Consider the following 9,826-nt stretch of genomic DNA (forward strand, 5'->3'; position numbering starts at 1 on the left):
CCACCCCTGCGGGCCGCGGCGAGCGCGTGAGGCGCAGGCCCTCGCTCCAGACTGCAGCGGCCTGTCCCTCCCTGGCCCTGGGGACAGCGGGCCTTCGCGCCCCGCCGGCTTCCTTGGGGGGCCGAGGGCGAGCCGGTCTCGCTAGGCCCCACGAGTTCAGCGAGGGGGGCCACGTGAGCGCGGGAGCTCGCCGCCTCCCCCCGCGGCGCGGGCCGTGCCCCGAGGGTGCTGAAAGGCCTCTGCGCCCCTCTCTGCCCCGTCGTCCGCCCCCCGCCCCCACCCCAGGCACCTCTAGTTTTCTGCCCCGAGGTGAAGGGATGTGGACTTCTCCCCCCCAGGTGCTTGAAAGAAGAGAAGGTTGGAGGAGGAGGAGACTGGGGGGGCTGCTGGTGGTGGTGACAGGGCTGGGAGCGAGAGGCGAGGGACGGGAGGAGGGGGGTGGGGGTGACAGGCAGAGAGGAGCCTGGTCAACAAGCCAGCACCGCTCTGCGAGGAGGCCGAGGCCGGCGCATCCAGGGCGAGGAGACACACATAGCTTGCTTTCTGGGGGACTCTTTGTCAGCCACCAACACAGGGGACACACACTGACACACACGTACACAAAGATCTGAGCCAGGTTGTGGGAGGTAAGTGGGGGAAGGCGAAGGAGGGGGCACCAGTGTCTGCGGTGGGCTTCGGGGTGGAGGGGCGGGGGGATGGGCCCTGAGGGGCTCTGGGCGCGTGTGAGGTGGGCATTGCCAAGACGGGGTGCTCGTGTGTGCTGGGCGGGGGGTCACACGATGACCTTCCCCACCTCAGGAAGACCTGAAAGGGAAACGCAGACCCCCAGTGAGATCCCCTGTGCTGATGGTTTTCAGGGACTTGTTGGCAACTCAGCGAGGGTTGCCATAGCTTTTTTATGTAGGGTGACCAGAACCGGCTGAAACTGGTTTGAGGCAGATCAGCTCCTGAACACAATGCAGTCACTGAGCTTCTACAGTGGGATAGCAGCTTCCTCCCTTCATGGCAGCCAAAAGCAGAGGAGCTTGCAGGAAGGTGCCACCCCAACACAGTATGTGAATGCACACTTAGACACCACACAGCACTGGTACGTGACTAATGGAGTCCTAAAAGATTCTGTGTAGAGAAGATGGGAAAAAAAAAAGGTGCAGGTTTGCAAGGTCTGAGATTACTTGGGCTTTTCCTGCCTTTTTCTTTTGCTTAAGGGATGGACAAGGAGCTGAGATTTATGACCCTTATTAAAGGAGACAAAAAAAAAAAAGTGACTTGCTAGGGTGGGGACACTTGGTTGATGCAGTCTCTCTCTTTCTTTCTCTGTGTTTTTAACAAAACCAAACCAAAATGAACTGATGGATTTGTAATGGTAGTTTGTTTGTTGCTGGAGAATGCTACTTTGCATGCTTTTTTTTTTTTTTTTCTCTTGCAGGCTATGTTCTGTTTTGTGCTTTTCCTTTTAGAAGCTACTAAAGGGTGTTGGGGATACTTCTGACTATTATGAAGGCCAAAAGGTAACAATATTGTTCTAGGAAATGAGCATAAATGCTTTCCAGTGATGCTGTAAGGCATATACATGCTGTCTTTTTTTTCCTTGTAGGCCTGTTGACTGGGGCTGCTTTTAACCCTTTCATGTTTGCAGAGCATGCAACCGTGTGACAGTAACTGAACCATTGGTCCAAAGTCTTTCCCAAAGGTCAAGGTTCACAAGGTGAGATACGATATTTTGAGCATGAATGTTAGTATTTGTTTGAAGATCCATTCAGACACAGACTGACAATGGACTGGTACCCTGGAGATAATACTGGGTTCAGAGGGGAGCAGAAATACTCGTAATGTTATCCAAGTTTAATGGGATTAGAGTGACTGTGTGATGGGATTGCTATCCAGGTGAAATCAGAATGACTTCATTAAATCGCATGTGTCTCGTCATTTGGAAGAGTCAGGCCTGGAGAGACGCAAGTTTAGAGGCTGCTAGGCGTCAGGGCCTGGTGGAGAATGCACTGTTTTGCATAAGACTGAAGCAGTACACATGTAGCGTTTTCCTGACGATTACCAAATAGGAAGGACTTCGCCAAATCGAGGCAGCATCGCCACCTTTTTGGGATTTGGGAAGTCTGAAGGTAGATTTGCCTTTTGTTCACTCATCACCTTTCTTTTACCTTGCTCTCTATGTTAACCTGAAAGGTTTTTCACTCCGAGTCAAGTGGTGGAATGGCTTTTATTGATTTTGGGGCTGTTGACAGTGAGTTTGCCATTGGATTATTTGTGGCATACATTTTAATGTGGCATCTTACTGCAATACTAGGAGGAAAGCGGGTAGTCTGGCTTCCTCTGTGAAAAGATTCTGTTAACTCCAAGCTTTACAGCAGTGGATAGTAGAAAATGTCTCATGCCTTCAGAGATTGCAGTTAGGTTTGAGCTGGCATTTTTATGCAGCCTCCAGAAGCAGGGGTTGTAGAGGAAAGGCGAGAAGAAAGCAGTAATGACTGTAGCCAACTGAAGAACAAAGGCAGTGAGAGCTTACAGGGGAGCACTAAACATTTTGCCTTGGGGTTCCTTGTGAAAAGAACTTCCACTTCCCCAAACAGGAAACCAGCAGACCCAGAATCACATCCAATATGATGTCATCAACAGATAGAACTGGTTCTGTCTTCTGGTTTGGTAAAGAAAAAAAAAAAGTACAGTCAAGAGGAGCCCATAGAAGACATGATTGAAAATAAATTTCTCTCCTGCTTTGAAGAGGGATTTTGTTCCTCTTCGCGGTCAGCAGAACAGAGCCTTTTCAGAAATGCCTTTTCAGAGGATCTTAGAATTGGTTGTGTGCTGGCAGTTGGTGGGCAGAATATCTGCAGTGGAGGGTGTCAAGTATGCAAGGGTTGTGATTGTTCAAAATTGTTACATATGATTGCAGAGCATCCAGTGTGAGAAAACAGGCAAAGGGGAACAGGAGTGCATGGCTAGCTCAGAATACTTTGTGTGTAGCATTTAATAGAGATAAATGTAATCTCAGACTCGTATACCAGTAAATAGCTTACGCGATGGAACAAAATTCTTTACAAATCACTGCTAAAATTGGTTTTCAATTCTGCATCGTTTTGGACTGCCAGAGGTGCTGTGTCTGAGTGTGGGCAGAAATCTGCTTGCAAAGCAGGTCCCAGTCCATGTTGCATGATGTACTGCTCCTGCTTTTTTGGTGCCAACTAAAACTCAGATGGCTAATATGATAAACCTTAATTAGCTTAATACAATAAGCTGTTTTATAATTTAGTCCTTCACTCCTGTCTTTAGAAAGTCAGTGATTTTTATTTAATTTTGACTGCTAACCCCTTGCAAGGACTCTTTTCTGGATTATACGTTTAAAAGCCATTCTTTGTAAGGCATTGCATGTCACAGAATGTTCTGGTTTCCTCTCACTGTGGGTTTTAGCTTTGTTCCTCCCCCTCCCCCCAGAAGGCTCCTGGAAAATAGCATTTGTTTTGCATTTAGGCTGGTCTTTTCCAGCTGCAAATGCAGCAGTGAGGTTGGAGAGCTGGTTCTCCAGGCCAGCAATCAGGGAGCTCATCTTGGATGGAGGTCTGTCTCAGGTGGTGATCTCATGCTGAGGTATAACAATGTGGCAGGCCCAGGTCCCCTGGGAGAGGATCAGAGTTTCTGGGCTTGGGAATGTGAATGCGAGGGTGGAAAACAAGTAACAGCCATTAGCCTTCTTTCCTGGAAGAGCTAGGAGGGAACAGGGGGGCACCGACTTTTGGGGGCTGGGGCCTGTGCGTTGCTGTCACTGTTGCCTTGGCGGGGGGGCAGCCACACCTGGAGCCCGGAGGCCCCCCTCCCCCGCAGCCGGGATTGCCTGCGGCAGTCTCCCAGGCACCAGTCCCCTCTGGGGGAGGAATGTGTGGGTTGGCTGAAGAGAGAGGGTACACTGGAAAGAAAGTGTCACTGGTTGTTGAACCTTCGTGTGTTTTTGTCATTTGCCTACTTAGAATCATTTTTTCCATGTCAAAGAACATTGGATCTGGGACTTTTAGAACTCTTGGCCTCCTGGTTCGGGAGGACTCTTCTCATCCCTTTTTTCACAAAGGGACCCGCCCCCCACCTCGACTCCTTTCTAAAGGAGGGCCTAGGAAGGAGGCATCCAACGCGGAAATGCAATCTTCCGCTTACACCTTTCCTTGCCTAGGCTGGGTTAGAATTTTAGGATTTGTAGTCTCCTGCCCCCTTTGTTTCTTCCCTTGAAATGCTTTCTTGGGCATTGCTGTGGGGGTACAGCCTGTCTTCTGCTGATTTTGAATAATCTTCCCCGTATCCTTAGCTGAGCCCCATCTGGCTGTTCACAGATGGCGCAGGCGTTGTCCTGATGTGGAGCCGCAGAAAGGTTACCAGTACAAGGGACACACACCGGAAGTAGCTGGAAAAGATGGGGCCTTGCCCCACTCCGTGTTCCTCTAACATCTCTTCCTAATCAATACAATTCAACAACAACACAACGGCAGCAGCTATGGCAAACATTAAGGAAATCCACACCTTTGTGTTAATTCTGTTGAGGGGGTGATCCTTCACCAAGTGGTAATTACATTAAAAAATGTTAGCTTTTGAATTTACATGCAGTAAAATTCACTCTGTGGCGTACAGTTCTCTGGGTTTCGGCGAGCGGACAGGACTGTGCATCTGCCACCACTGTCCCATCACGAGGAATGGTGCCATCGCCCCCCAAACCTTCCGCTTGCTGCCCCTTTCAGGTCAGACTCATCTCCGTACCCCAACCCCTGGCAGCTGATTTGTTCCATCCCTGTATTTGGCCTTTTCCAGAATGTCATACAAATGGCTTCTTTACCTTAGCGAAGTCTCATGTTTGAGATCCGTCCATATTTTTGTGTGTGTCCATACTTGGTTCTTCTCTATTGCCAAGCTGTATACCACTGTATGGATGTACCACAGGTTGTCACCCATTCGTCAGTTGAAGGACTTGAGGGTTTTTTCTAGTTTTTGGTGATTGTGACTAAAGCTGCGGTAAACATTGGCATGCAGGTTTTTGTCTGAACACATTTTTTTATGTCCCTTTGGCAAATACTTTGGAGCGGGATGGCTAGGTAGTTGGGTAACTACATAAGAATTAGATGTTTGAATAAAAATAAATTCAGCTCATCGTCGCTCACAAAAAAGATCTAGCCTTGTCAGCTGCAGTTCAGACTTCCCGAGTCAGAGATTGTAGTGAACATTATCTGACGACACACAAGAGATGATCGTGATAATAGGCCACTCACTAACAGGATGACATGCTTTATAACCCAGAACTAATCGGAATTAGCTAAAAGTGGAAACCAAAAACGGCAAGTGGTAAACTCTCCTTTATTTCCTACAGCAGTTATTTTTAGCCTCTTCAGAAATATATGTCGGTTTAATTTTTATATTTGTCTTCAGGTTCAAAAAAACACCAAACAGTAATAGAAGCAAAATTTTGGAACGTGATACCAGAGATCTTTGTTGAAATCATAGTTATGTAAGCAACTTCATTATAATTTGTCAGATTTATTGACTGCTGAAATATGGGTGGTGGTGGTTTCTTTTTTCCACTGCTCAGTTTAAAATTTATTGAGTACCTATTAGGAGCCAGGTTATATGCTGAGTGATGGGTATACCAAAAAGGTGTGCAAACTAGAAAATAGCAAGGCAACCAGGATTAGAATCTGACACAAAATGCCATATGCTTTGAATTTTTATCTCCTGTCTTCAGTTATTTTTAAAGCTTAATTTTGTTTTGTTTTTTAATGTTGGTGGTGTTTTAATACTTGAAGTTATTATTCAGCTTTTATCCCTTTTAAGGAAGTGAAAATACAGAAGCAATATCAAGGCGAAGAAGTAGGAAGATTTTGGAAGCAGATTTTTTTTTTTTTTTTTAGAGGATAAAATAGCGTTCAGGATCGGGAAGAGCAGATATTGTAGATCCGAGGTGATGGTGATGGAGGAGGAGAGCCCAAGAAGTGGGGAGTGATGCTAAATTGGGGATTATTTCATCCACTTAACAGATCCTTACTGAGTGTTTACTAAGCACCGGATATTGTGCTAATAAGCACTGGGAGTACCGAAGGAAAAGGAATCCAGAGAAAAATGTGGTGGGGAGTAGCCTGTAGATGCTATGACAGGAATGTGAATGAGCCGTCTAAGCCGAACCGTGAAAAACGAGTAAGACTATGTGAGGCAGGCAAAGCCTTGGGGGGAAGAGCATGCGAGTCCGATGGAGCGGAGTGTGGAAGGGCGCCAGGGGAGCTCGGTGCCCCCAGCAGGGATGGGAGAGGGGGTGTGGGGGAAGAGAGGGAGCTCAGGAGGAAGTCAAGGGCCAGACTCCTGAAGGCCATTCTGTGTAGTCCACTCGAGAGGGGACTTCCTTGCGTAGGCAGTTTAGGCAGACAGACTTACTTCTAAGGACGAAGGTTGTGGGGCAGCACCACGAGGATGGAATGCAGGCTATTCAGGTGGAGGCAGGGAGGTCAAATGATGGGACCACAGCAGCAATCCAGGAGAGAAGAAGAGGGCTGGATCCAAGGTGTTGCAGTGGGGATGGAGTGGGAGGTGGTGATGCTTCAGGTGGCAGGTGTGCATATGGCTGGTACCTGATGAGATATGGGGAATGATGGCGGGGAGGGATAGAGGCTCTGCTACTGCATTTATATCTCCAGTAGCAGATTGAAGATGGGTTGATGGTTGAATTTTTAATTGTTACTTATGGATGTTCATAACTACATAACACAAAGTTTTCCTTAGGGTCTGGCCAATGCCGTCACTGTTTCTCCTTCACAGGAAGCTTATTCTGCCTCTAGGTATGGGTGTGTTGCTTGTTTTTGTCTCTTGTTTCTATCTATGCATCCTCTGAGGTCAGTGAAGGTTACATTTCTCTCAATATTTCAGCCCAGGACCTTGTCCCTCCCCTAATTCACGATTAACTCCTCATAGACTGACGACTAGTAATTTTGTCACATGCTGTTTTGTTTTCTAATTAACTGTATTGAACAATTTAGTCGCTGAGGTTACTTGCTGCCGCTTGTCTCTGTCTCTGAGACCCTGAATTCAGGAGGCAGAATAGATTTGGGAAGTCGAGGTGGAGGGGCCTGAAACAGTCCGCTCAGGTTTAGGTGGTGTTGCCTGTGGAGGTGTCCTTTGTCGCCCAGATCTGTGTGGGCTAGAGGTCTAGACTGGGAGAAATTTGCATAGAACAGAGGTGATAAAAGAAAGGTGTAAAAAGGGTTGCGTTTGGGGTCCCATATGATAATGGTTTATATAGTAAAAACCATAGGAGAATTGGGGACGGGGAAGGGAGCTGAAGAACTTAAGATGCATTCTTCAGGAAGTTGGAGGGCCAAACATTTCCAAAAAGTCAGACAGTTAGTAGCTAGCACCTGCAGACGCGGTAGTCCCTCGAGGTGGGCCTTTGCGTATGTTAAATCATTTAATACTGAAACAGTGAGATGAGCTACGTACTGTTATCCCCATGATGCATGTGGGGAAACAGACAAAGATCCTGGCCAGTATCTGCCGGCTCGTAAATGGCAGTAAAGGCAGAATCTGAAGCCTGCGTCTCACCATTAGCCTATTCTACTTTAGGGGAGCAGAGTTGGTGGACGCGGTGGGTGGGTGGGGGAACTGGTGGAAGGTGTTTAGGGGTGTGGAGCAAGAGGAAGGAGTCCGAGAGAGGGTACAGGTAAGTGCCAAGCAGCACCGAGGGTGTTCAGGCTGCGAGTGCCAGAAGGTGGAGGTAACGGAGAAGACTGAGTCACAGTGAGGGCCCTTGTAATTAGCCGGGTTTTCCTGACTTCAGTCATCACGGAGAGAGGAGAATATGTGTCTACACCAGAGACAGGGCGAGAAAGAGCGTGTTGAAAAAACATTTTTACCGGGACTAGGATGAGAATACAAATTGGAAGGGAGGAAGAACAAAAGAGATGTTTTTGTTTTATTTAGTCTTTGAAAGGGATGAGAAAGCCAAAGTAAATTGAAAGGGGTATTGAGAAAAATCTTTTGTTCCAACAGTACACAAACACAATTTAAAGAATTCTTTGAATCATCTACAGACACAAAGTTCTAAATTCTGTTTTAGAATTGGGGTGAGGAGAGCAAATGTCTACTTAATCTAAATCTGGAGACCGAAATAAGTGATTTTTAGACAAACTCAAGAATGGCCTTTTGAGCTGACCAAGTAAATGCCTCTGGTTGATGGTGCTTAGGGCCCGAAAATGTAGGTTTTATTCAGTCAGATATTACAACTTGACATAATTAGAGATTCCAGGCACCCTGAAGGATTCATAGAGGCCTAAAGATAAAATCAAGGTGTTGTAATTCTTGAATATTTCCTCCTCAACTCAGCGTTTTCTTTGTGGAAGATAAACTCCTGCGTCCCAAAGGCTGACTCATGAGTCTAGTAATGGGTATTGATTTTGATCATTTTCTTCTGTGAGGAACAAATGCTTTCTAGGGATCTGAATGGTAAGAATTAGATTGCTGAAAAACTTACTAGGTTAGAAAATTCAGAGCCCTGTGGAAATACTTCCAATCTGTACAGTGACCGCCTCTTTTTCTATAGTGAGCCCATATTGGAGAGGGTAGAGAGGAAGGGGGAGGGGTCACCCAGTAGTTTTTGGAACTGGAACCCAGTCCCGGGCTCCTAGTCTGAGGCTATTGCATCATTACTTTCTCTCTGCCTTCCAACATTTATCATATGTGTTTTGATGGTATATAAATCAGCTGGTATTTATAATCCCTCATATCATGTGAATCTGAAAACATGAGCTATTCACATTAAGCCTCCCACAGATAGGGGCTCATTAATAAGCCGGTCCTTAACACTTGCTGATTTAATGTAGCAAGAGTGAGAGGTAGTTAGAAGTTTGTAGCTTGAGAACTGATTATACCTGGTGTTCTATTGGGTTGTCGGAAAAGTCATCGCACATTTTTGCAGTGAAAAGTAAGTTAAATCTAGGTGGTTAAGGCCATGGAGATTTTCACTTGCCGTTGCCTAGCCCTCAACGATATAAACCTATGTTCTGTCACTGACTAGCTGTGGAACCTTGAACAAGTTACTTGAATTATAAACCATACTTTTCTTGAGTGTTTTTATGAGGATTACATACATTAGCAGAGTGCCTGGTATGTGATAAGTCCTCCCTAAAATTAAAATCTTAGCTATTCTGTGTTCCCTAGTCCTGTTTTTGGGAAGGGTCCTTGCCTGACATTCTTTTTTTCTGTCTTGGAGGGGGTTGTTTCTCCTGTCCTTCCTTTGATCTTATTTATAAGTAGAGTTTTTGGGGGGTGGGGTATGAGAACACACACAGTGAGTGTCTCCTGTCTTGGTTTATAGGTCCTCAGTTATAGCTGCGCTGTATCTGGTTAAAACTGGGTGAAATGTAGGCAAGAAGGCAGCATACTTATTCCTACTTGGCTGCACTTTCACTTGTAGGTGGAAAATCTTGGACGAATTTTGTAGTTATGGTCTTATATGTCAACTGTCTTTGCTTCTAGAAAAATCCAGCCCAATCAGTGAGTGGCTGTGGTCCAGATTGCCTGTCTATTGATGCAATTTATGTTAATCAGAGTTTTAAAAACAACTTGATTGTGAAAATATGGCAGGTTGTCTATCGCCTCTGATTTGTTCCTTTCCTCTGGCACTTTGCTTCCCACGTTTGCCGACAGTGAGCAGGTATTCGTGTCGTGCCCACTGGGATTTGGTGGTGATAGAAGATTGAGTGGAGAAGGCATACAAAGGGTCTAAGGAATAATTATTTTGTGTCTAGAATTGCTGTTGCTCTGTCCAGTATGGGAGGCACCAGCCACATAGGGGTAT

The 9,826-nt window shown here is 46.2% G+C and overlaps 1 protein-coding gene across 11 annotated transcripts in view; it reads left to right on the plus strand.

Moving 5' to 3' along the window:
- Nucleotides 1-9,826, plus strand: part of ZNF532 (zinc finger protein 532) — a 103,472-nt gene that overhangs the window by 1,504 nt on the left and 92,142 nt on the right. For 5 of the 11 annotated variants that reach the window (XM_019640623.1, XM_019640619.1, XM_019640618.1 and 2 more), the window contains exons 1-3: nt 672-1,087; nt 1,427-1,508; nt 1,595-1,705. The exons of 1 other annotated variant lie outside the window; for it this stretch is intronic. The gene's annotated coding sequence lies outside the window, so the exon portion shown is untranslated. Of the gene's footprint in view, nt 1-446; nt 627-671; nt 1,088-1,426; nt 1,509-1,594; nt 1,706-9,826 lie in introns of those variants that run through there. 5 more of the 11 variants (XM_019640625.1, XM_019640622.1, XM_019640620.1 and 2 more) reach the window with 5 other exon arrangements.

Source organism: Hipposideros armiger, unplaced genomic scaffold (assembly GCF_001890085.2).
Source record: "Hipposideros armiger isolate ML-2016 unplaced genomic scaffold, ASM189008v1 scaffold_52, whole genome shotgun sequence".
Classification (NCBI taxonomy): Eukaryota; Metazoa; Chordata; class Mammalia; order Chiroptera; family Hipposideridae; genus Hipposideros; species Hipposideros armiger.